The 25,983-nt window shown below is 44.9% G+C and overlaps 1 long non-coding RNA gene across 8 annotated transcripts in view; it reads left to right on the plus strand.

The window, feature by feature from the left end:
• The window catches only part of LOC142075607 (uncharacterized), a 60,429-nt gene that overhangs the window by 16,094 nt on the left and 18,352 nt on the right, over positions 1-25,983 (plus strand). For 4 of the 8 annotated variants that reach the window (XR_012670934.1, XR_012670939.1, XR_012670941.1 and 1 more), the window contains 2 exons: positions 18,907-19,025; positions 19,775-25,973. This is a non-coding gene — a long non-coding RNA (uncharacterized LOC142075607). Of the gene's footprint in view, positions 1-18,906; positions 19,026-19,774; positions 25,974-25,983 lie in introns of those variants that run through there. The other 4 variants (XR_012670938.1, XR_012670937.1, XR_012670936.1 and 1 more) reach the window with 3 other exon arrangements.

Below are 25,983 nucleotides of genomic sequence, written 5' to 3' on the forward strand. Positions count from 1 at the left end.
AGTGTCAATCACAGCCACGCAACAGACATGAAGCCAGCTCATGCACAATCACATGTTCTTTGTGTCAGAGCAAGGGTCTGCAATGGTATTGATTCAAGCTGCAGACCGCATCTGGGCATCAAGGAGAAATAAGAAAGGATGCTGGACAGGGGAGAGCTCTGGGAACAACTTTGTGGGCTCCTTCCTCTGCAGAGCCCCAGGGGCTGCAGTGAGGCTGACAAGGAGTGGAGACTCCTGTGTAATGTCACGGGTAAGACAAACAGGAGGTTCATTTTAGGGCTGCAATGTCTCCCTTGCTCAGATTGTGAGGATTGAGAAACCTTTTGAAGCAGAAAAACAAGCCACAGCAAAAGCATCCTGCAGGAGCCTCAGTTTCACGCAGCTGCTTTCCATCTGAGCACCCCTCAGCAATTCCGTTTTCGCTTTCTGCCCTTTGGCCACACGAATCATCTCTGCAAGGACTTTTCTCGGAAATCCTGTCACACTAATACTGCGCAGTATTTGCCAAAGGTGCTGTTTTCCTGAGCTGTGCAAAGACAGACTATTCACACATGGCTCTCGTAAGGCAAAGCAGCATGGAGCCTCTTTGGGTCTATGGCTAGAAGTAAACTCTGTGTCCCAGGGAAATCCCAGAGCAGCATCAGTGCCCTATCAAATCGTGTCCTTCTTCAGCCTACTTTAACTCCTAAGTTACCAGGCCGAATTAAAGGGAGCACCTGCAGGCAGTGATACAACTGAAAAGAGCATTTATTTAACCATCCAAGGGAAAAGCAATCTATGGTAAGAGCAGCTACACCTGATCCCGTTTCCAATTCAAGGCAAATCCCTGTGCCTGTAACACAAGAACTTTTGATTTACATCTGCAAAACTGAAGCTGGGCCTGCAGCTTCACATGGATGTTCATGCGTCCAGGATACCGGAATACCTGCTGTCCACCTGAGGTCAGGGTTTGCCACGGGCAGGCAGAGCCAGGGGAGCATTACGGCTTGGCAGAGGAGTGACCAGGGGAGCATCAGCCATAGCCACCCTGTTGGGCTGGCTTGTTTCAGGGAAAGGGATTGCACAGGGTACATGGTGCTTTGCCCACAGAAGGTGACCCTGCCTGCCTTGGTGTACGTTGATCAGTATGTATCATTTGGGGTTTATTAATGCAGAAGGTCATGGGCTAATGGATGTGGTGTCCCAGGAGGTTAGGACTAGCCCAAAATTGCTGAGAGATGGAGCCAGTCGGCACCTCTCAGGAGCAAGGCTTTAAATGTGTATTTTCTGGGAGCCTTTTAAAACCCAAATCTCTGTGTACTTAGCTACATACATGGTGTCTGCTAGCGGCAGCAAGCTAATGAGTTCTCCTGCAAAAGGAAGAGTTGACAGTATTGAACAAGGAGAATATATGAGCTTATGAGAAAAAATTAAAAGAAAGAGAAGATAAACGAACTGCTTAATTGTTCATGTCACAATAATTATATGAAGACATTTGAACTTTCTTAGCAGTTTCTCTAAAAATGGTGTGACTTGCTGAGCCTTCCCAGGCTTTCCCCAGGGGAGCTGACACCATGCAGTCACTGCTGCGGCTTTGCAGCAGCAAGGTCCCGGATCGCAGCCAGTCCTAGGGAGGTCACCCAGCACCGCCGAAGAGGGAAACTGAAAACAAGAGCCTCCGTCGAGGGGAAGAGCCCTGCTGGCCACACATGGGTTTTTCCAAGCAAGTCTCTGATCAGGGAGCTGCGGGAAAGTTTCAGATGGTACATTTAGGGGACAGCTAGGAGGGATGCGGGGCCAGGGCCAGGGTCACAGCTGAGCACATGGGTGCCTCATCCCAAGTCCTGCACCGAGGCTGAGAGCCTGTCTTGCAGCAAGCCTTGAAAGCTTGTGCCTAGCACATGAAAGAGGATGAGTCAGAGAATGTTTAGCTGCCACAGTACCACTGCTGACGTGTCACGAATTTAAACTGCTCTCTGTGGAGTCTGCTAGCATTCCTTAGGTGCCAGAGACTCCTCCCTTAAAAGTAAATCCATCTACATCTTGCTTTTTCTTGTACAGGCCATTTCTAGATTGCATTATGGTCGCGTGTTGCCCTTCAGGCAGAGAAGCAGGCAGAGCAATGCTCCGAGGGTTTCCAAGGGCAGAGCCCACGGGCTGACCCAGGGAAGACGGGGCTTGCAGCAAGCCTAGGAAAAGCAGAGCAAGATCAGAGCCAGACTGCACCGGCCACCAAGTGCCCCGAGACGATAAGAAACACTAATAGATGGCCAGGTAGGGATAAGTCTTGCTCACATTTTTGATATTCAGCTACAAAACAGGAAAAAAAAGGAAAACGCAGTGTCCTGCCCAGCAGGCAGAAACCCCAGGTCCATGGCAGAGATGCATGGGGCAGAGCAGTCCCAGGACAGGACTGGAAAGCAGGTGCATGGCTAGTTTGTCATCCCATTTCTGTTTACTCTACACCTGACTTTTTAATCTAATTTTGCTGCCATGTGTTTATGTGAGCCAGTTTGATCTATATCTCCTAGCTCATCTCTACTTGAACATTTCTGTGGCTTTTCATCTGCTGTCATCTCCTTTGGTTCTTCCTGTGGCACCTTTCCCTTGTGATCTCTAGGAACAAAAGTCTAACTACACTTGAGTTTTCATTCCTGCTCTTCTGCAGGCCCAGTGAGAGGTGTTCAGGGTCTACCAGCAGAATGGGAGCTGGGTGCTGTTTGCCCAGGGTGTTTGGGTTAGGGGCATGCTTGGTATTTCCACAAGCGTGGACCTGGTGTGACAGCATCCCAACCTCAGCGAAAGAGGTCTGTGCTGGGATCCTGCAAACAGCCACCACTGCTCCCACCCCACTTCCTAAGCCGATGTTAGGACCTCGCCTGGGTAGGCAGAGGGGTTCAGCACTGTGCTGGAGTTGCAGGGTGAGCCTTGCAATGGCAGCCGCTTCCTACATCCCCTGCCCGTGCTCACTGCTCTGCAGCGCTGCCTTCCACCCTGACCTTGGCAGAGCGTAGGGACCCTTTGCACGACTTGGAGCTGGCTAGACAGGACATGTGGCACAGGGGACTAGCAGCTGTTCATATGCACCAAGATAAAGGCACTGACACAGTACCTGGCCGTGGGAGAGGAGGAAAATTTGGTCACAGAAAACTCAGCAAGGTGCTTTTTTCCACTAAGAGGCATGAGGAAATACACCACTTTTTTCTTCTTTTTTATCTTCTGTGAAACATCCAGCCAAAGTAAACAGTATGGAAATCAATTTAGTTCCTTGTAGTGGCAGGCTGTGGAAGAGTTTGCTGGTTGCAGCTTTCACGCTGACAGAGGCACTCACCGGCTCTGGCATTTTCATACTGCAAGAGCCACAAGACCTGGAGCTCCTAGCAGAGCGACTCTGGGGCAAGGAGCAAGGGGCACACGTGGGAGGAAGCTGCAGGAGGGAAAAATCACGGTGCGCTGCTCTACAAAGGGGTGGGCAGGGCATGAAGGCAAGCAGGCTGGTAAGATCTATTGACATGGGAATTGCCACAACTGCCCGGCTGGTTTGCTCCTTCCCTGCTGAGGATTCAAATCCCATCTCTGCTCCTCTGTGCTGAGAAACAACACATTTCAAAGCTTCCTGAGTGAATATCAGTTTTTAGAGCAAGGCAGAGTGTAAACAGAAAATGTTTCCGTGCTTCCTCACAAAGGAGGGGGGCACATGTTTTTTAGATGTATTATTATTCTTAACTACTTTAATAAGCCTTGCTGTATTATTACACAGGTAACACTAAAAACAATGCAAGACAGCACTATCAGCAGCTTAGCAAAACAGAAAGTGTAGCTGTAAGCAACTTAGCTTTAGTAAGCTATTGGGATAGAAGTCGTCAGCTTGATGACACCAAGCTGAGTGGTGTGGCTGACATTCCTGAGAGACAGGATGCCATCCAGAGGGACCTGGACAAGCTCGAGAAGTGGGCCCGTGTGAATCTCATGAGGTGCAACAAGGCCAAGTGCAAGGTCCTGCACCTGGGTCGGGGCAACCCCTGGCATCAATACAGGGCATGAAGGGATGGAGAGCAGCCCTGCCGAGAAGGACTTGCGGGTACTGGTGGATGAAAAGCTGGACATGAGCCAGCAATGTGCGCTCACAGCCCAGAAAGCCAATCGCATCCTGGGCTGCATCACAAGAAGCGTGGCCAGCAGGTCGAGGGAGGTGATTCTGTCCCTCTACTCTGCTCTGGTGAGACCCCACCTGCAGTACTGCGTCCAGCTCTGGGGCCCCCAGCATAAGAAAGACATGGATCTGCGTGAGCAAGTCCAGAGGAGGGCCACAAAAATGATCAGGGAGATGGAACGCCTCTCCTGTGAGAGTTGGGGTTGTTCAGCCTGTAGAAGAGAAGGCTCCAGGGAGACCTTATTGTGGCCTTTCAATGCTTAAAGGGGCTTATAAGAAAGATGGGGACAAACTTTTTAGCAGGGCCTGTTGTGACAGGACAAGGGCTAATGGTTTTAAACTAAAAGAGGGTAGATTCAGACTAGATGTAAGGAAGAAATTCTTTACTGTGAGGGTGGTGAAACATTGGCACAGGTTGCCCAGAGAGGTGGTAGATGCCACATCCCTGGAAACATTGAAGGTCAGGTTGGACGGGGCTCTGAGCAACCTGATCTAGTTGAAGATGTCCCTGGCCATGGCAGGGGGGTTGGACTATATGACCTTTAAAGGTCCCTTCCAACCCAAACCATTCTATGATTCTATGACAACTGAGAAAACATCAGAAATCAGAATTAAGAGATGAGCTGGACCTTTCTACAGGCAGGGCTCAGAAAGCCCTGATGACCCAGAGTTAATCACGGTATCTCTTACAGCAGGTAGGATGAGGATCGGTGCTCTGTGTGAGGCTGCCAACGCACACAGCTGAATTTAAAATTAAATTTAAATCAAGAAGTCTGTCCTTGTTGCTGTGTGGCCTGTGTGGTGTTTGGGGGTTATCATTTCCTGAGTTAGGGAAATGAATCAATTTACAATGTATTCGTTAATAGTTGATACCTGTTTTGTAAAGAATGTACAAGGCATAATTCAGGAAGAGACTGGAGCAGGACATGTGAGGGTGCTCCCTTCCAGAAGATCCCCAACGTAGGAAAAGTTCAGGAGATGATAGAAAAGAAACAGAACACTCCAGAGTTTTGAAGTGTTTTGTAAGAAATTATGATGTTGAGCAGGAAGCCAAGGTAATGTCTGCAGAAAAATTATCACAGTCCGAAGGTTTTGTCAGAATCAGTGTTTGTAAATTTGATGAAGGAGTAAAAATATGGTCAACTTAGAGAGTCTTATAGATTTATTAGTTGTATCTTGCATTGGTTTGGGAAAAGATACTGAAAAAAAAGAAAACTCTAAACTTTTGAAAGATGTTGAAGACAAAAAAGCCCATTTTAAAATGTCTTAACGCTTCTGAGTAGAAAGCACTCAATGAGTGCTTTAGAAAGGTTAATATTATAACTTTGAAATGCCATGGAGAGATTGAGCAAATTCCAGCCCATAACACTGTGTTTTGCTTAGTTCATGACCACAATCAGTGCTCATTTATGCCAGAGCATAGTGACAGAAGATTAGGAGTGTGCTGCAGTCAGTGGTAGACTTTCTTTGTCCTGAAGCCATTCAGGTAAATAGGGCGAGCAGACCAGGCTCCAGCTGCGTCAAGGCTCTTGACTCTGAAGCAATTAAAACATTAAATGGAAGAGAACAGCAAAACAATTATGTGTTTTCCAAGGACAAAAAGAAGTTTAGATTTCTTAAATCCTATTTCAAATCAACAGAAGAACCTTCCTCTCCTTTCTCTCTCTGGTACATGAAGAGTTAGATCAGGTCCCTGTGAGTGGCTGTTCCCAAGTAACTGCTTTTCTGTAGCAGGTCTCAAACAGCACAGAAAGGAGTTAATGCAGGTAGCTCTGACCCACCGTATTGCCCCGGATGCTGGGTGCTGCGGGGGGTGGGAAGGATCGCGGGTCAGGGGCCACCATGCGGGAGGTATCCGCCAGCCCGTTTCTGCAAGGATTTGTCTCGTTCCTGCTGCTGCAGGGTCAGGTATCCGGACCACAGGAGATCCAACGAAAAGGAGGATCATTAGAAGTGCGGGTCGCATTTTAAGCTCAGGAAAAGAAATACCGTAGAAAAAAAGGACCATTTCTGTTTCCTTGATCTCTTAAGCAGTCCCAATTAAATCAGGCAAAGTAAATTCCTGCCGTCTCCCCTCCCCATCCCAATTCTGAAACAAAGCAGTCTGTTTATAGGGAGGAGGTTAGTAATGCTTTACAGTTAATTGCTACGGTAGACATGGTGCCTTCCAACCGCAGAGAGGAAACTTTCCCAGTCCCCAGATGCTCAAGATTTCAAATAAAAAAACCCAAAAGGGCAAAGATAGCCAATTTGGTATATGTACCAATCCCATCATCTCCAGACTTGCAAGATTTCATAGATTTCATCCAAACAGCAATCGCCAGCATATAGCTCAGCACAGCCAGAAGAAAAACTTATCACGTCCTTGTGGCTAATACTAAAAACTAGGTTTTGTAAACATTGCAATTTTATGCCAGCATCTTTATGCATTAGAAAAAGAAATCATGCCTTAAATTTGATAGCTGCAACATCATGTCTTTGCCAAAAAACAATACCCAAGAGCTGCCATTTTAGCTGCCAGTTAAGCTGTGTACAGGAACTACGGGGAAAGTTTAGAAGCAATTATAGACAAATTAACTTCCCATTCAACCAGTTCTAAAAAAACCTTAACTCTTCTGAAATAATAAAACCTAGTAGGTAGTGGAGTCAGACCTTGAATATTTAGAGATACTAGAATATTTCTGAAAGCAAGAACATCCAACTAAAATTCAAAGTCTTAAGACTCTTAGCAATTTTCTTCGAAGTACTCAGCCTTTTTCTGCTAATAAGGTTTGCCTTAATGTTAGGAAACCTGTAGCATGCATGTTGCTAGCAGAGGGAAGAGTGCTTTTTTTTTCCCTTCCAGAATAATCTAGGCTTCCTTCAAGGATAGCAAAAAGATATAAATAGAAATTACGCAGTTTTCACCTCAAAATTACTCTGTGCAAAGGATTATCAAAAAAACAAGGGCACTGAGCCATCCTCATAAAAGGTGAGAGGTTGATCCTGATTGTGCAATCAGAAGACCTAAAATATCCCTTCAGGCGATGAAGCATTGTGGCCCTAGGTGAGGACAGCTACCATTGCATCTCACAAACAAGTCACACATCTTTTGACTTTCAGATCCTGTTCTTGATTCCTATTATTATGCTAGCTGTAGTGGCATCTCGCGTGGCTTGACCAAGCTATGAAGTTCAAGCCCTAGCTCAGGAGCAGGAGCACTTTTTGTTTAGTTCTCACACTGTTACTGCATCTGCATTTTTTTCCCCTCACTTTCTCCAGTTTACAGCCTTTCATCTGCTTCAGTTTGCTCTCTTGCTGGAGAGGCTGAAAGGCAGGTGATATTAACTGCTGAGAACATGGAGATGAAACCAGTAGAAGACAGACCAGTACGTGGCTCCTGTGTCCCATGAGCCCAGTGCCTGGCTGGGACAGCACTGTGCTTCCTCCCTGCATCAGGAATTAGGCAAATGTGGTGTCACCAGCTGCCTCTCATCCCATAATGCTCTAGCTTATGTTAAATTGGGCAAAGATGGTAAACTAATAATGCACAGATTTAGGAAGGTGATTTTAGTTTTTTAGGGCCAGTGGGGCCACACCTTCTGCTTGTGTGATCTGTATCATGAGATGAGAAGTTGCTTCATGAGTGCAGATCTAAGATAAAAACCTTTACTTCGAAGAAGTAGTAATTCAGCTATATGAAGTGGTATGTACTTGGGAAGACGCAGTTTATGAACACATCTGGCTCTTTCACCAGGACATCAAAGTGCATGAGATAGTGGTATTTCTCTGTTAAGTTCAGAGTGATCCTAGAGTTTGCCAGAATATAGTTTGTAAAGTGATTTTGTGATGCTTTTCACCATTCCAGAGAGGGGCAGAAGGGAGCAGCAGAGATACCAACTTCCTCGGGATACGTTGTATGAGGTTTATTATATTATTACATTATTGTATGAAGTTTAAGTGCAGGTCCTGCACTTCGGCCACAACGACCCCAGGCAACGCTACAGGCTTGGGGAAGAGTGGCTGGAAAGCTGCCCAGAGGAAAAGGACCTGGGGGTGCTGGTTGACAGCCGGCTGAACATGAGCCGGCAGTGTGCTCAGGTGGCCAAGAAGGCCAACGGCATCCTGGCCTGTATTAGGAATAGTGTGGCCAGCAGGAGCAGGGAGGTGATCGTGTCCCTGTACTGGGCACTGGTGAGGCCGCACCTCGAATCCTGTGTTCAGTTCTGGGCCCCTCACTACAAGAAGGACATGGAGGTGCTGGAGCGTGTCCAGAGGAGGGCAACGAAGCTGGTGAAGGGTCTGGAGCACAAGTCTGATGAGGAGCGGCTGAGGGAACTGGGGCTGTTTAGCCTGGAGAAGAGGAGGCTGAGGGGAGACCTCATCGCGCTCTACAACTACCTGAAAGGAGGTTGTAGCCACGTGGGTGTTGGTCTCTTCTCCCAAGTAACAGCGATAGGATGAGAGGGAATGGCCTCAAGTTGCACCAAGGGAGGTTTAGATTGGACATTAGGAGAAATTTCTAAAGGTTTTCTGTTGTTGTTAACATGAGTTATTACAATGCTGGAATAAAACATTTGAGGGATGGTATGCACATTAAATATAGTTAGAAAGTTGAGCACCCTATGCTATTTTAAATCATTTAAAGTTCAGTCACCTCTGTATGTTGAGTTGATCGATGGGTATTGTAATAATGCAGTCAAATGTCAAAACCTATCAGTACCATTTTCACATTTTAATTGGATTTGCAAAGTTTGCACTACATTTCTGCCTAATCAGTGATATATTAGCTTCACCTCCTCTGGTTGTATAGCGATAAAATGTGCAAATACCATCAATATCAAATTGGCTAAACATTGTCTTAGGCTGTTTTTAAAAAATGGAAGAAGGTAACAGAAAATGAGAATAATTTTTAATTCAAAGTGAGGAAGAAAACTCACCAAAACGCAGACAAACTGTCAAATCACAGGACAGAGTATGGTCTATCATTGAGTTTGGAGAAATCAGACAGTTTTTATCAATCAAACCATATTAAAAGCTAACCCAGCAGAACTTCCAAGAAAAAGAGAATCACAAAGATTACAGAGGAGCCTCTAATAAGCAATAAACTGCAGGAGTGTACCAACAGCGTGAATCCCAAATTTAACTGCTACTCAAAATAACAGGATAGCTGCCTATTACAAAATTAAATCTAAAACAGTGTCACCAGTGATTTGTCAATAAAATAAAGCTGCAGTAACCAAGTGTAATGCACCCTTGAAAACCAAAGCATTTCCAGTTTCATGCTAAGTTCAGATCAAGTCTCCGGAGTCACTTCCAAAACCAGCCGAGGGAACCAGTACTTGATAGTCTTGAAAAACAAACTGAAACTTTGACTTTTAAAAAATATTACTTCAGAAGTCATTGCTAGAGTTCACCTACAGCGAAGGGGCACTTTGACCTTAAAATTAGCTCTGATGAAAGACCATCGTTTGGCAGAGAGGTCTGTACAGCTCACACATGATTACTGGATACCAAAGAAAAGCTATACTTTACTGACTTCAAAGGTCTGGTACAGTAAAAACAACAAATTGGATCCTTAAAAAAGGTTTAAAAAACCAGTGATGAGTATGGGTCCTCCTGTCTGCAGGCTGAGTCCTGAGGTAAATTACTTTTGAGGTCCTTACTGATCCTCAGCTGCTGCTTCTGGAGCGCACTGTTCATTTGGGGCTGGAGTACTTCGACCACTGGCGAGCTGGAAATGGTCAATATCTTTCTACAGCAATTATCCATCTCTAAGAAGTCCAGTAGCTGGAAGACCAAAGAGAGGCATTCAGAAAGCTAAATCATTATTTGAAAAGCACTGAAAGGGACAGACTTGGAAAACTGTTTATCTGATAAAGCCACTGCACAGCCTGGGTTAGCTTCTTCTGTAAAACCGTGGACAAACTGTGTCAATAAAATTTATACACCCACTTGAAAAAAAGTAATAAAGTTTATTGCACAAATCATCCATAGCGATACCTGAAAAATGCTTCTGTTGCTGTAACCGCTGCCTGTACTAGCGAGAGGAACATATGAATGAGCTTTGATCTTCTGGAAATCATCTTTTAGATTTTCTAATCCAATGTGAGACAGTTTATAAAGTCCAAACCTGTGCTAAACATGATTTCACTAGTCAGGTGTTCTACACTCCTTTGAAGACTTCAAAAATATTGAAGTTAAAAAACCCCTGAGAATATTTGTCATGAGCAGGAATAAATATTCCAGCTGTACATCAACCTCATGATGGACTAATTCAAGCAGAGGGGTAGAAAGTCTACAGGTGGGATATCAATTATTAGCTGGTCTAATGCTATGGCTACTACTCTTTCCGGAGGTACTTATAAGGGAGATTTACTAGAGATTTTAAAAGGTAAGAATTTTACTTTATTCTCCAGGCAAATGGTAACAGTGAATTAGTGTTTCTTGGAAGATCAGTATTGTAATTTTCCTATGTCTTTTGTTAAACATATTCCTCCTTAGAGTGAAAAAGCTTAATCATAAGGAAATACATGCAGCTCAAACACAAACTTGATTAGTTCCTGGAGTGGTAATAGAAAACATTATTTTGCATTGCTTCTTACTGAGACTAAATATTAGTTATTAATATGTTCTATTAGAAAGGACAAAACCTTGCCTCTGTTATTCTGTTAACAGGAAGACACAGAACTCATAGGAAAAAAAGTGCACATTTAAATAAAATAATTTCTTAGAACAGTTGTGTCAGAAAAAAAAATCCCTCATAGTGTTTATTTACAATTTTATTATTTTTGATTACTAAGTAGAGAGATCTGAAACCTGCACCAAATCCCATTTCCATTTCTAAAAGCCTGTATCTAGGCCTCGAGTTAAATACAAGATTTGCCAAATGAAGACATATGTCACCCAAGCCTAGAAATAAATAAATATTTACAAACAAACCAACCAGATTTCATTTTCACTCCTTTTTCTGGAGTTTCAATAAACGATGTTAAATTTTTCTGTGACTCTAAATTCACTTTCACTAGACCATGGATATTTTTCTTCGTTGTAAGGATGTCAAGGTGGATTTGTTTCATTTAGTCCAAGGTTATTTAGATATTTTCTTTTGACAGAAAATGCAGAAATGAAATGCGAGTGAAGAGGACATTGGGAAGAACCCCTTGCAGCTCAAGAATGTCTCTATCATGTAAAATTGAAAAGCATAAAGCTCCTGATCAACAAGGAGATATTAACAAAATAGCAAATCTCATAACTTCAGGAGTAGAAATAATAGCTCAAGAAAAATATTTCTGTATTTAATATCCAGCTATTTGCTAAATAATTTAATGATAACCAGCATAAAATAAATCAATGACTTGATTTTCTCTCTCTGTGGAGGTAAATTCTAGAAAACACTGGGCAAAATTTGCTCCATGTCAGTTTAGGGAGCAGCCCCAGTCAGAACCCAGCAGATTTCCAGGCAGCTCTGGCTCATGCCGTACAGCCTGAGCTCAGGCTCGAGCTGGGCACTGCAGTGCTAATAAATTTATGAGCTATACAACCCACTGGTCACGTAAGAGGCAGCAGCCCCTGCTCCAAAACCGGCCTGCCTTTGCTAGCAGGTTTCCAAACAACATCCAGCACAGAACGATCTAAGGATCAGCAGTTCGCTCCCAAGAGGGGCATCCTTCCAATGCATCATACTGTCTTTTGGACAGCCTTTCCTGTCTGCAGACAGTCAAGTGATTCAACCACATGTCTTGTGAGGATAAAGAGAGAAATACGCTGAGAAAAAGAGAAAGTGGCTTATATTCAGGAAAGCTTGAAGTCTGTGGCTGCTAACCAGAAAGTAACTTCTTATGCTAGAACAAGCTGTTAAGAGCCTCATCACAAATTTTTGCCTTAAACCAGACTGTTAGCAGCCAAACTCATTGTCTCATGTAGAGAACCAAAACTCCCAGCAAAAATCAAAGAAGCTGTTCCAACCCTCAGAGCTGCTGTCCCTACATTAGATTTAGAATAACAAAAATCCAAATCCCCTCTTATAAGAATTGGGGTTAATATGGAGATCAGACAAACCTTAAGGCACCCACTGAGTAATCAAGGTAAAACAAAAAACTTCCCTTCTGCAGAAATAATGGAGATTTAAAGCATAAATAATTGCTGAGGTAGTTGTAATACTCCTTGTGATGGCTTTTCAGTGCTGTTTATATTAAAAGGCTAACAAATTGTCACCTGATAGCTGTCAGCAGACTAAGCATTAGCATAAAATTTGTGAAGTATCTAATTTACATTGTGGAGCATCTTCTGTCATGTGAAGGCTATGAGCTTCCAGCTCTGTAAATAGCTGAAGAACGTCCGTGGTTTCCTATTTCGTTAAACTGGCTGAAGGGGAGATTCAGCAGATCTGCTGTTTAACCTTCGTTTCTTAGTATTACATTGTGTAAGAATAAAATAAGTAAGAATTGTAAGTGTGGCCAGGCAGCAATGTCGGCAGTGGCTTAGCAGCCCTTGAACAACAGCTGTGCGCCGTCAACACCCAGCTCGTTGGCTGCAGATATTCTCGTGCTCTGGCGGGATGATGTCCCAAAGCGTATATTTAATGTAATAACCATTCGATGCCAGTTCAGCAGCAGTGTGCAGTCACAGCATAAGAGCTGTTAACCTAGGAAGAGCCTAGGCTTGCAGGGACGATTTTGGTTTTGCCTTTCTGGCTTTCCCATGACTTCCTATGTTCCTATGTTCCACCAGCACCTCCGTGCTGCTGCTATTGCTACAGAGGGAGAGCGAGCTGTTTCAGCATTTTTGATGCGTCCACATTAAATGGCCTTCTCTTTTTCATTCCTGACACGAAGACAAGATTGTGATGGCTGCACCTTTGAAAACTGTTGGCTCAACAGCTTGCCTGCCAGTGGTGCACCCTGTTATTGCAGTCGTTGTCTGCTTCCATCTTATACCAGCTAATCCACTGGACTGGCTTTATTTCCAGTGTTATTTCCAGCGCCCAGCAGCACAGCAGATGTTGGCTAAAACTCAGCTAGTTCCCAGCTAATTTTTCCAGATTTCTAGCTTTGGTCTGTCTCTTCAATTTTTCCCTCCTCCTGACACAAACTGGGTATCCACTTTTAACTTGATCATATTTTTCTGTTTGGGGACTGGCATATGCTCATACTTATCTCAGGAGCAGATGTTGTGCCTTGTAGAAAGCACTAAGGAGGACTGAACCAGGGCAGCACACTGGCGAGTGCACTCATGGTAACGTTGCTAAATATTTCACGGCATGAGCAGCTCTGAGCACCCACATCAGGAGGCGAAGTCACTGTGTCTTGATGGCTGCAAAGTATCTGCATTCCTGGAGGGTAATCATGGTTTTGGCTCTGCCATCCCGGCTGTGGAGGATATGGGTTTGGTGGTGCTGGGAGCAGAGAGGCAGTGCATGGGACAGAGCGGGAGGTACCCTTGGGAAACTGGTATTCCCTGTAATTCCCTGTAGCCAGGCAGAAACACTTCCTGGTCTTCTACTCTTTTCCGAATCCGCCTCTGAGCTATGCAAAACAAACTCCTTTAAAAAAAAAACAAAAAAACCCAAACCAAAACACAACAGAAGAAGAGCTACTTATTACTTTTCAGATGGGAAGAGCAGCTGCCAGGGTAACAGCAGGTTGGGATCTTCTCTCTCCCTCTTTGAATGAAGCTCTGAAAACTCCCCAAAGACCTCTCTGACAGAGGCCATGATAATAATGTGATCATCTCCTGAAAATAACCTTAAAATACTTACAGAGCTCCAGCAACTGGCTGTTGTGTCTTTAGCAGCTGTGCAAAAAACTGTGTGTGTAGGAGTGGATTTACAGCAAGATGGATTTTCTGCATAAAATCCTAAGGGACACAAGGCAAAGGAAATTTTAATTTTAAATAGAAAGGTGAGAGTAACATTATTCTATTGGAGAAAACAACTATTCATAAAAGCTACAGAAGTCCAGATGCATCTTTTAAAGGTCTCCTGTAGGAAGAAGTAAATGGATTTGATTTTTTTTTCTTATATGTGGAACCTTTTGCATATTTCTGGAAAAAGGGTAGAATTCAATCTGTGTAGTCCATTGCTTCTAGCAGCTTCCAGATGTCTGGTGAACTAGGAGTACTGGAATACAATGATATTTAAAAGCAAACCAGACTTAAGCGGGGAAGGACACCACAGTTTGGAGGCTTTTTCCCTCAATTTATTGTTCTTTGTGAGCATCTGACAAAGCCTTGGAAGAACAAGGTCTTTGAAAAAAAACATCCACCCCAGCCAGAAGATAAGGCTTACATTTCTTCTGTGTCTATGGAATGATCCTCTCTAGAGACTTGCAAAGAAGAGAAGAAACAAAATAAAACAAAAGTAGCAGGGAGGAGAAGGGCCCTTGGGAGGTCTCTAGACCAACCTCCTGCTCCAAACAGGGTCAGACATGAGATCAGACGAGGTTGCTCAGGGCTCAGTCCAGCAGAGGTTTGGAAATCTCCAAAGACGGAGGTAGCATCACCTCCCTGTGCTGTCTGTGTGGCGAAAAAAAGCTTTCACTTGCCTGCAGCCCCTCTGGCCCTGCTCAGCTCGCTGCATGCCAGGGCACAGAGCTACCTCTGGCCCTACCGGCAGCGCTGCCGGGGCTCTGCCTGCCCGGGGCAAGGCTGCCCTTTGCTCCTGCGCACGTGCATGGGGCCGCGTTGGCCCCTTGTGCATATTGACCAGTCCATTCCCATTTGGTGTCACCTGCCATTATCCAATATTTCCAAGGAGTCGTTTTTATTTTCTTTTTTTTTTTTTAAGTGTTTGTTGAAACACGATCAAGCCTAAGAAACCTCTTCAGAAATCTGAAAGGAAAAAAGAAACGAGAAAAAAAAGAAAAAAAAAGAAGGCAAGGCAAACCACTCCCTTAAATACTTCATTCAGACCGGTTGCCTATTGACAACTGTGGTGGTGGACTTCTGAAACCTTGTGTGTTTCGGACAGAATCTAGGCAAGCAGTCTTGCAAAAAAACCCAAGGGACCAGACCCCTACCCACAGTAAACTAAAGGCAGCTGGGTTATGTTGAATTTGTATATGCTATGGAAATGGCCCCAAGAACTTTTTGTGAAATTTTGGAAATTTTCTTCCCTCTCCTAAACAAGCAAATCTGATGCAAGCTGGCATTTCTAGTTTAAAGTCATCATTCCTAACAAGCCTCTCTCCCAGTCCGAGAGATCTCGTGAGAGGAATTATTGTAGCTACTTAGAATTTCAGGAGGGAAAAAATGCAGACACACAGACTAGGCTGGGCAGAAAGGGATCACTAGAAACCTCTCCTCCAGCCTCCTGTACAAGGCTGGATTGCCTTCAGTGCTAGGTCAGGTGGATCAGGACCATATTCAGCCTGGTTTTGAAAGGCCCCAAGAAGGGAAATTGCACTGCCTCTCTCGGCATTGTGCCCCACTGCCTCACTGTCCTCATGGCAAATTATTTTGCCTTTGTGTCTAGCCAGAATTTCCTTTACTGCGACTTTTTACAGTCACCTTTGCTATGCACTGCTGAAGAGTCTGGCTCCGTCTTCTTGACAATCCTTCTTTAGGTTTAGCAGAGAAGGCAGTAATCACTGCCCTCAACTCTCTGGCTGTATTCCTGCTGGTACAGCCCTCATGCAGTCGTAAAACTGTTGAAGATATTCAAGGGAAAACTCAGCTGAAAGTCCGGATAGCAACGGTATGCAACCTTGGCTAGAAGTACCTGTCTACACCCTTGCTTAGTACCATCCTTTCAGAGGGGTAGAGAAAGGGCCCATATGTCAAAGTAACGCTGTCCCTTGCTGCGAGCAAGGGCAGATCACACCTCCTTGATCTCCTGTGTCAGCATCACACTGTGCATGAGAGCGAGCAGCCCTCCGAGCGGGGAGAGCTGCCGGGGCACGGCGGGGGGCAATGCTGCTGGCTCTGTACCCATGCTGCGAGACCAAGCAGTCACCTGCATACAGTAATCATTCCTGCCCAGGAAATGTGAGAGGTTCACAGAGAACAGGAGGAAAGAAACCTCAAATCCTTGGCGGTCTCAGCTCGGCTGCAGTGCTGGCAGATCCTTTGTAAAAGCGAGAGAGGAAGGACGAATGTTGCTTGTAAGGCATTTCCTCGGCCAGGAGCTGCAGAGGATCCAATACTGCCCTGCCTCCCCTGCCCAGGATCCAACACATGCACGCGGCAGAGCTGTGCCTGGCTTCTTAAATCACTGTGCTTCTGCCAGAGCGGGTTTGGGAACTGGCCACAGCACTTTGCAATTACTGGAAGTTGGGGTTCAGTTGTACAGTCAGCCCTTGGACAAAACACTTTTAGACTTCAGGAATGGTTTGTTCCTGGGGAAGGAATGCAGCACAGGGCATTTGTTAGTGCTGTGTGTCTGTGCCAGCCAAACGAGGCTCAGTATCTCCAATTTTTGAGTAGCAAGAAGCACAGAAACCCATGCATGCATGCATGCACGCATGCACATGAAATTCCCTTGCATTTCACACAGCCTTTGAGTTTTCCTCAAAGCCACAAACAGAGGCAACATCAAGGGATCTCCGTCTCAATGATCCTTCATAGTTGTGGCAGGCTTGGGAGTCTGTAGCTATGTGCTGTGATTTAGCAGCAACAGAGTGTCCAAGATCTAGTACGTCTTGCTTCTGCAATGTGCTGTCCCTCACATTCCATGAGCCCCCTGGGAAGATCTCCCATCTGTCATTGTTAGCCCAGGGCATGGAATTAAATAGCTTTTTTTATAGCTTTAAACTTCCAGGTGTGAACATCCACTTGGCCTCTGTGATGCCTGTGTCAGGCAGGTACCCTGCTGCTATTCAGAAATGACCACGCACGCACATCTGTGATCAGTTGACCTGGGTGGTGATTCACCTTCAGGTGGCACTTCTCCATAACGTTTCTCTGGTGGCCGCTGGGGTGTCACAGATGGCTTGATTTCTGGATCACTGAGCAATGGGGGCAGGAGGAGGCCGCTCTCATGGAGAAACCTCTCACCGTGAGGTGGCAATTGCACATAAAGTTGTGCATTTCTGCATTGCTGTTGGCACTGGGGGACACCCACAGAGACCCCAAGCAATGTTGTCAGGGAGGAAATTGCAGAGATTTCCAAATTACAGGTGACTTCAACCACAAGCTTGCCTTCCTACTTCACGCTCCTCAACAGGCAGAGAAGGAGGGCACTCGGGGGAATGCAAGACTTTTACAAGCGTAGACAGCAACCTGCTAATGAGCTGAGCTCCTGCCTGCATGTGTACTGCCAGCCTGGCATTTTAACATTTGTCCCTGGTATAAATATCGCTCTTCAAATCCTGCAGACTCCTTCAGGTCTTTTACTAGAGGATCTTCGTTAATTAATTCTCTATGGGCTTGTAAACATTTCTGCACCTCATTATTTGCCACTTCTGGATAGAAGCCTGCTTGGAGCTTCATTAACAAAGATTATCATTGTGAACCATGACTAATTCCTCCCAAAGCACTTCCATCCCTCATGATCATTTTTGAGTTTAAAAATAAATTCCAGCTGCCCCTCTTTGCTGGAGCTTGTGCAAAGTACAATGGCAGCCTGATAAGATTATTGCTGGGCTGATCACATGCTGGCTTGTGTCAGAGGTTCCAAAAGGGGCTTTATTTTGCATTACGGATCAGAGAATAATTTCTTTAACCGTTACAGGAAGTAGAAAAAACAAGCTTGCCCTTATGCTGCCATACTGACTTGCTTGCAGGAATGAACTTCATAAACTTGTAAAAATGGAGACACCAAAAAATTATTAATTCACTTGAAACAAGACAGGGAAAACTGTGACTTGCACTGGTTGGAGCTTACAGTGATCATCCTTAAGTTTCAGTTTGCAGTCACCATTATCCAAACCAATCTAGACACAGAAGGAAAACAAAGCTAATCTGCCTCCCCACCTGCAAAGCCACACCCTTGGGTTTTATTGTTTGCTGTTGTTATTTAAAACTGCAACCTACATAGCTAAGTACAGAGAGTCAAGCCAAGCAGATTGTACAGTCCCAGTTTAGCTCAAGTTCTCCATTGCCTGTAATTCAAGGAACGTTAAGTTTGGGTAAAAGGGGAGCCCCACACTGTCTGCAACAGCCCAGCTAATAGTAATTGAGTTATCTGTCTTTAAAGTTACTATGACCAGCCTGACTGATACCAACAGGGAAGGCAGTCTCTGTTTTAAGATGCCCTTCAGCACACATTCCTAGTAAGTTTTGAGGAAAGCCTCTACGGCTCAAGGAGATCTTCATATTCAGCTGACAACTTTGAAAAGAAGCACAAGGCTTGAGTGCATTCCTTATTGGCGCCCATGGGGAGGGACACCTCCACTTCTGAAGTAGCTGATATTATGCCAGTACGAAATCAAGCCTGGCATCCCTTGCAGTAACTTGGTAGCAGCAACTTTGGAGAAGAAGAGGCTTGAATTCTAAAGGAAGAAACAAGGAAAACAGCAAGCTTGTGTTTCTTTTCAGAGCACAGAGAACCTCTGAATGTGTTTGGTTATGCTGAAAGAACATGAAGCCACTGAGCATGGTTATAATTCATTGTCCTCCTAGGTTTGTGATAAAAAAATAGATATAATGGAAGCCTCATCCTGATCCAAGGCTGACTGAGTATTTACATCTTCCCACTACAACCAGGGTAAAAAGTTTGTGGGGAGGTCAGGGAACGACAGTCCTAAAGGTATTTTTCTTATGCAAGTGGTTGTTTCAATGTTTTTCAAGGATTTCAGCGATTTCAGAGCACCAAACAAAAACTATGTGTTTATTCAGCTTTGCTATTGCTTTTTTAGACTACATTGATGTTTTGCACAGGAGCATCCGACATCTGATTGCCTGGCTTGACTGCAGCAGGATGGCAATACGAATTGACATGATTGGAACAGATTTGGAAAGGCTTCTGTAGAGAATGGTAAAACTGGAAAAAATATTTGCTGTTTCTTTGGGGAACTGATTCATGGTTCCTCTCCCTCTGTCCTCAGCTGCTGTCTCCTTCTCTTTCCCGCTGATGTGGAGATGACTATGTGGGTTCGGTGACTGCCTTGGTGTACATAGGGCTCACTGGAAAAAGCCTGAGCTCGAACACCTCTCCCAAAATCTGTGACATTTCATCTAAACTTTCTGGTGTTTGCAGAGGTAGTTTCCCCCCTTGCAAACATGAATAAAACAAGAAAAACTTGTTTCCTCCAACTAATCAATGGAGAAAATAAAACTATTTCAATGCAAACTTTAAAAAGAAATCTAAAAACCTTCTCCTAAAGTCACAATCTTCCTCTGGGGTGGCAGCTGCGAGGCTTTCACCCTCCCAATATGCCTTCACATATTTTCAGACTGTGAAACTCCTGCTGGGCATCACGGCCTGGTTGTGCTGGATCGATGTAGCAGGGCAACCTGCTTCTCTTACTTGCTCCTTTCTTACCAGCCCCTCCTCCCACATGCCACCCCCCCAGCTCCTATCCAACCTTTGCACTACTCCAATGCACCAGCAAACCTTGCCAACCACCAAACAGGTTCTGTTATCCGAGCGCTCAGCAGAAGATATGTAGTGCTATAACCGAAACAGAACCTCTCAAGTTTTAAAAGGCTCTCAGACTGCTTCTGCTCTCTCTCAAGTAGCTCTTCACGAAGTTTTCCTACCCTTTTTTTCTCATTTTCTTTCAGTTAGTTCATTTGTTCACTTTCTCTGAGGCGACCTTTCTACTGCAGTACTGGAGGCTGTTGCTGGAAGTGAAGGTGATGCTCAAGAACGGTAAAAGATTAGCTGGCTTGGACTTCTGCACCTGCTACAACAGCAAACTTTTCTCCACTCTATGATGTTACTCCTTTTTCACAAAAATAATTAAAAGAAAATTCTTTTCAGACCAGTTCTTTCTGTTTATCTCCCTTTCTCTCTACCAGATCCACCTGTTCTTCTCTGCACTTCTTTTCCCTCTGAAATATTTTCTTTTCTGGGAGAGCAGCTGGAAAGAGTTGCTTTCCTTTTAGACCTTAGCATTTAGATCTTGGTGTTCTCAGAGACTGGCAGGCATCTCAGGGGAGGCTGTTTGCACCAGAGAAAGACCAGTCCCTCCAGTCTAAGTGTGCTCAAAGGCTTTGCTTCTCTGGCAGGCACTTGAGGCTTGGCCCTCAGTACCTCCCAGCTTGGTACAATGGAGCAGACTGTTTTCACACACATATGCCACGTCGCAAGCTTGTGAAGGGTTTCTGAGATCACGCTAGTTTGATGTTGCTGATGGTGTGCTGCTCATTGGAGACCTTCACCCCCAGAGCAGAGAGGCAAGGGTTGCAGCAAAAGCTGGAAGTCAGGTGCTGAAGTACTCCTCTTTCCTATTAAAAGGTGTGATTTCACCCTGTGCAGAGCCGGAGCTGGAGGCAGCAGGGTTTGGTCCTGCTCAGTGCCTCAGCCATTCTGGTCCTGACAGCAGCAGCAGCTTGCAGATGTCTGCACATCTCTTGAAACAGCAAGTCGGAGATAAAACAACTGGAGACTGTTAGCTTGCACTGTGAAAACATGAGCAATGATGCAGGCAGAGAGGCTGTGTGCCCTTGCACATGCCCTAGGAACCATATTATATACATGAATGATACTCAGTTGGTATCAGCACAGCCATGAGTGCTCACGGCTGCAGAGAAAGCCAGTTCCCCTGCAGCTGAGGAAGGAGGATGCCCAGCAGTGGGGTAGGGCTCCAGTGTCACAAAGTTGGCTGTTGACAATCTGGCATAGAAACTATGCACTCCTCAGGCACCGTGACGCATACGTCAGTAGGTTGTTGAGGATTTTTACTTTTATGAGGCAATACACCATTGCACATTGTTCCCTGGCATATGTACTTGGTACAGGCATAAAGGTGTCTGGTGCTCATGGCAGCTTTTGCTGTTCCGGTTTTTGCTCTTTAGTTATTGCTGCGATCTAAACCTGAAGGTCCTCAACAGCCCACAGGTTCAGCAGAGCAGAAGGAAGACCCCCTTTTTCCTCAAGGTCGCAGGAGCACTGAACAACCTCTGTTTGTCCAAACTGGAATAGGACAAGGGTATGCAGAGGGTTTCCACCCATTTGCCGCAGCAGGAACAGCACAAGCACTGGCTTAGCTGGCTGCTTTTCACCTTGCTTCCAGCATGAAAACTCCACCACCCCAAAATACTTGCTTTAAGAGAGACTGTCCCCCTCTCAGATACGACTTTCTGGCAGATAGGGAAGACACGGAGCCTGTGCTTTTGCTAAGAGATGCCAAAAGGGATCCATACACATGCTTTAGGATCAAACACCAGGAAGCTGCTCTTTCCTCCACAGCTGGATGACTCACACCTTCACACAAGCAAATGGCTCTGTGGCGGCTTCACACACATAGATTCATCCCACTCCATCTTCTGCATTAGAATCAGCAATGGAAAGGGAATAAAGTTACTCTCGCGATGGTACTTAGCAATTTAAGGCTTGAAGCTGTCCAAAAGCATTAGTGCGGACCTTGGATTCCACTAGTGTAGTACCCTGTCTCCAGCTGGGACCATAAATGGACACCTGGGAACCAGCAGCAACTTTACTGCAATAGGTTATGCTGCATCTCCACTGAGTTTACTCCCAACCTCAAACTTTCTAGCTCGAGGCATTTCCTGTAACGGATGTGGTTTCTGTCTCTTTTGTAACCACCAAAGAATTTATTTCCCGGTCTTGACCAGTCTCCCAGTATTGTAGTACGATTTTTGTTGGGTCTTTTGAGGAAACATTACAGCAGCTCAGTTACACCAGCTCCACATCAGATGTATGACAAATAAGGCTGACATGTTTTGCTGAGGACGAGCCAAAGTCTCTGCAGCAGTGGTCCACTTTCAAGCATTCAATGTCACCAAGGAAGGCGGTGTTAGGCTGATAAAGGTGTTCTTCTTTTCATCCATTTCCAGGTACTTTGGTTCACCTTGTTACATACCTTATTAATATATTTTTGTCCTTAGCCAGCTGTGATTTCAATTTATAAGGTAATCATGGCTTGCATGGCATCACCTTGTTGTGCAGCCATTACCATTACAGCTACCTCTAGCATCTAGGGCTTTTGCACTGACGTGGTGGTGGCCCTCGGGTGAAGGCACCAGTGAGAGAGACGAAGATGCCATACAGCGGTCATGGTTTCCCCTTGCACTGGCCATGTCCCTGACAACCTGTGGGGAAGTGTTCACCCACCTCCCCTGCTTGGCTTTGGACCTGGCTGCCACTAGCTTCATTGGGTAGCCTGGGGCAGCTTCTTCCTAGAGGAGGATAAGCTTTGCCAGAAGGAAAAATGGAAATACAGAAACTGGGCAATTTGAACAAGGCCACAGATCAACTGGAATAACTGGGGAAGAAAACTGAGCTTACCAGTTTACAAACCCCAGCCACCACACCATCCCATTTACTGCTCTGGCACCACTGGCACAGACATACTGGTCTCCTAAACATGCATACTTGTGGTGAACAGCTGTTTCCCAAAGGTTTTCTGAGGGAATTACCAAAGGAGCTACCCACTGTAGTGGTGTCATGGGTGAAATTGTCCTATTTCAAAGGCAGTAGGACATGGTGCCCTGCAAAGCAGTGGTCCTTATCTCAGTTGATAGCTCTGTCTTGCTCCTGACCTGTCGAGGTGAATTGCTAGATTGCGAGGTGAGGAATCTGCGCTAGCCCCAGTTCGCATACAAGGATTTGAAGCCCCATGGATATATCTGTTGGCTAGTGGTCACACGGTGCAAGGGTGCAACTACCTGAGCTTCCAGCTGAGGGTAAATAGGCATGTCTTTACCCATGGGAGTCATGGGGCTGAAAACCATGTCTCAGGCAAAAAAGACTTGCCCTGCTTCCGTTTATGCTGCTGGTGCAAAGCTTTGGAGGTTGGTTTCAGCTGCATGGGATGACTTGTGTAACTGGGAACATTTCTGGAGAGACATCCAAATACACATTGGGTCTGTAGGGTATTCTTTTAAAAAAAAAAAAATCCCTATTTTTATCTTTACAATAAAAAGCCTGTGCTATAAAAATCCCATCTTTCCCGAAAGTATTTACTAATGCTTGTAAATAAACCTATCCTTCCCACTGGCTATTTTCTTATTTTTCCTCCCTTAAAAACACAACTCTGTGTTGGGGGGGCGTGTCTTCTTATTGCACCATATAACTTGGCTATTAACTTACACAAAAGCAAACATGGCTGTGGAGGAATTTGGGGGCAGTCTCAGTAGTAGGGCAATGTCTCTAAGTTAGGGGAATTTACATCACTGAGCATGAACTTGGACCCAGGCATGATTTCCTTAGGGTTTCATAAAGAAAACCAGGCACTCGCCCCAAGCAAACCTTATCAGAGGCACAGCTAGATGAATGCAAACTCCTAACGCTGTGACAGTCGGAGGTGAGGAGGATTTCCCTGCAGTTCTGCCAGGCAGGGAAACTCGTGGCATTTGGGTGCACCCCCAGAGGGAACAGCGTGCCTCGGTCCCCTGAGCTGCCCTGGCCCTGATCACTTTGCCGGGAGCTCATTCAGCAACTGCCAGAATTAATGCAGAATTAAAATATGCTGATGCATATCGAGCACCCACAGATCAGTGATACCTGCATGCATATAAAGGCGTATTAGATGTACGCGAAGACACCTCAAATATCAGCTCCCGGCACATTTAGCTTCCCCCGAGGTAGGTGACTATTCTTCCTAAAGGCAACACACCAAACACCTCACTGGAAAGTGGTTGCATATAAGTGTGTTTCTGCTCCCTGATTTTTTGTTCAAATGGCAGTGCCCGCTGTGGTTTTCCTTTATATGTATTGATGTTTCACCCGCAAACATGGATTCACAGGCAGTCCCACACATCCCCTTCAGCATTCATGTTAGCTGTCAGCTCCATCTGTCTGTGCTGCCCGTTGTGTTCAACTGCTTTTTTTGCTACGTTATTTGGAAAAGAAGCAGGAGCATTTTTTTCTCACCCATCTCTTCATCTTTTTCTTTTCCTTCATCACTCTTTCTTGCCAAATGTCTGTCATTTGAACTGCAGTGCTTTCTTTTGTAACCAGCAAGGATATTTGGGCAAACCCTCCAATGGCTTTTTGCCTGAGCTTGCATGAAATGAGCCCCAGCCCTATCCCCAACTTGTTTTTCAAACAGATCAATCAGTGTTTTGCACATGGTCATACTAACTCCTGGTGCCAGGACCCATCTAACAAAAGGAAACCTGCTGCTTACAGATCAGTGACGGCGCTTATCTTTAGTGGAAAAGGCTTTTATGTTTGATATTAAGTCCCCAGGAAAATTATAATACTTGTTGGCAGATGGACATCATTCACGCGTGGTGCACAAATTACCCTTGGTACTAATCAGGCAACCACTGGTTGTGAACTGTGTATACATTTACCAAGTTTGATCAATTTTCCCACTATCCTATCTGTGCTGGGTATATAAGCTATTTTTTAAGGCCCATATGAGCTGTTTTATGGAGAATTAAACCACCTTAAAAAATATTCAATGCAAACCAATATTCAAGTCTTTGTTTCTATTTTTGATAGAAATAATAATAAATAATATATATTATTTCTTTCCTTCTGTTAGTCAAAGCTTCTCAGACATTGAACTATCTCCTGGTGGAAGGTCCAGATGTGGAAAACTGCAAAGAAATGTCTCTTGTTGTTTGAGTGCTTTGCCCTCTGAATAGGTTTTGCCTCAGGCATGTTCCCTTCAAAAATGCAACTTGGCCTTGTTGATCAGCAGTGCTGCAGTAAACTGTTTTGTTTTTAAGTCATTACAGGTGTATTTTACGGTGGAGTGGTCAAGCTCCAGTCCAAACTGGCGATGCCCCGTTTCCCTGCCTCCACCCTGGGCAAGTAACATAAGATCCTTGCTCAAAAGAGCCGGGCTGGTAGAGAAAAAGGAGCAAAGAGGCATGCCCAGGGAGATCTGAACCCACGTGTCGCAGCCAGCTCATTTTTCCAGCCACTTGCAGTTGCTGCATCAGAAGCCCAAAGCGTATTGGAGAACAAGAATGCTGGCCCAAAATGTAAGGGAAACCACCCATTGACAAGTATTCTAACCAATTTTGAGGCAGATCCAAAGCAGGCTGCAGATTTGGTTGTGTCTATCTGCACTTCTCTGCTTTCTGTGTCTTCTCCAGGGGCAGACTGTGCTGACACTGAGCTGGGACAGTGAATGTACCCTTGGAGTTGGGAATAAGAAAGAGTGGGGCACAACATACAAGCACCGTTTGGTGTGGAAAGGCCTGGTCTTAATAAATAGATAATAAAACCAATAATAAAAGATATGAGGGTGGGCAATCAGAACGAGCCATGAAGATCAGCGCTTCTTGAATCCAAAGTTCACTCTGCTTTTGGTTCAGATGTAAGTAGGATCACTGAATCTTAAAAGCAGGCAGATGAGGACCAAAATCACATCTGCCATCCATTCTGCTTTCACTGCCATATTAGGACCAAAACTCTTTTTTGGACGCTGTGGCAAAAAGAAAGCAGTTACGTTCTGGGTATTTTCCAGTCTTACCACCTAGCCAAACCTCACTTCTTAAACATCAAAGCTTTTTACTAACTTCCACATTGTTCTTGTTAAGTAGGTCAGAAACATATATTCATTCTCTCTTCATTTTTTTCTCTCCTCTCTCTCTTTTCTTTCTTTCTTTTTTTTTTTGTTTTTTGTTTTTTTGACAATAAGTAAGAGAATAAACAGACTTCTTCTTGCCATACTAATGCAATTCCACTACCCAAATGCTGGTCCCCTTTCCCCCATCTTTTTTCACGGTCACCTGTTTTTTCTCTCCTCCTGTGCACAAGAAAATTGTTCTGAAAGAGCAAAAGACTATAGGTAATTAGATTTCCCCAGCTCAATCAGTCTCAGCTCCTCAGAGATTTGTTTTTCCTT

Source organism: Calonectris borealis, chromosome Z (assembly GCF_964195595.1).
Source record: "Calonectris borealis chromosome Z, bCalBor7.hap1.2, whole genome shotgun sequence".
Lineage (NCBI taxonomy): Eukaryota > Metazoa > Chordata > Aves > Procellariiformes > Procellariidae > Calonectris > Calonectris borealis.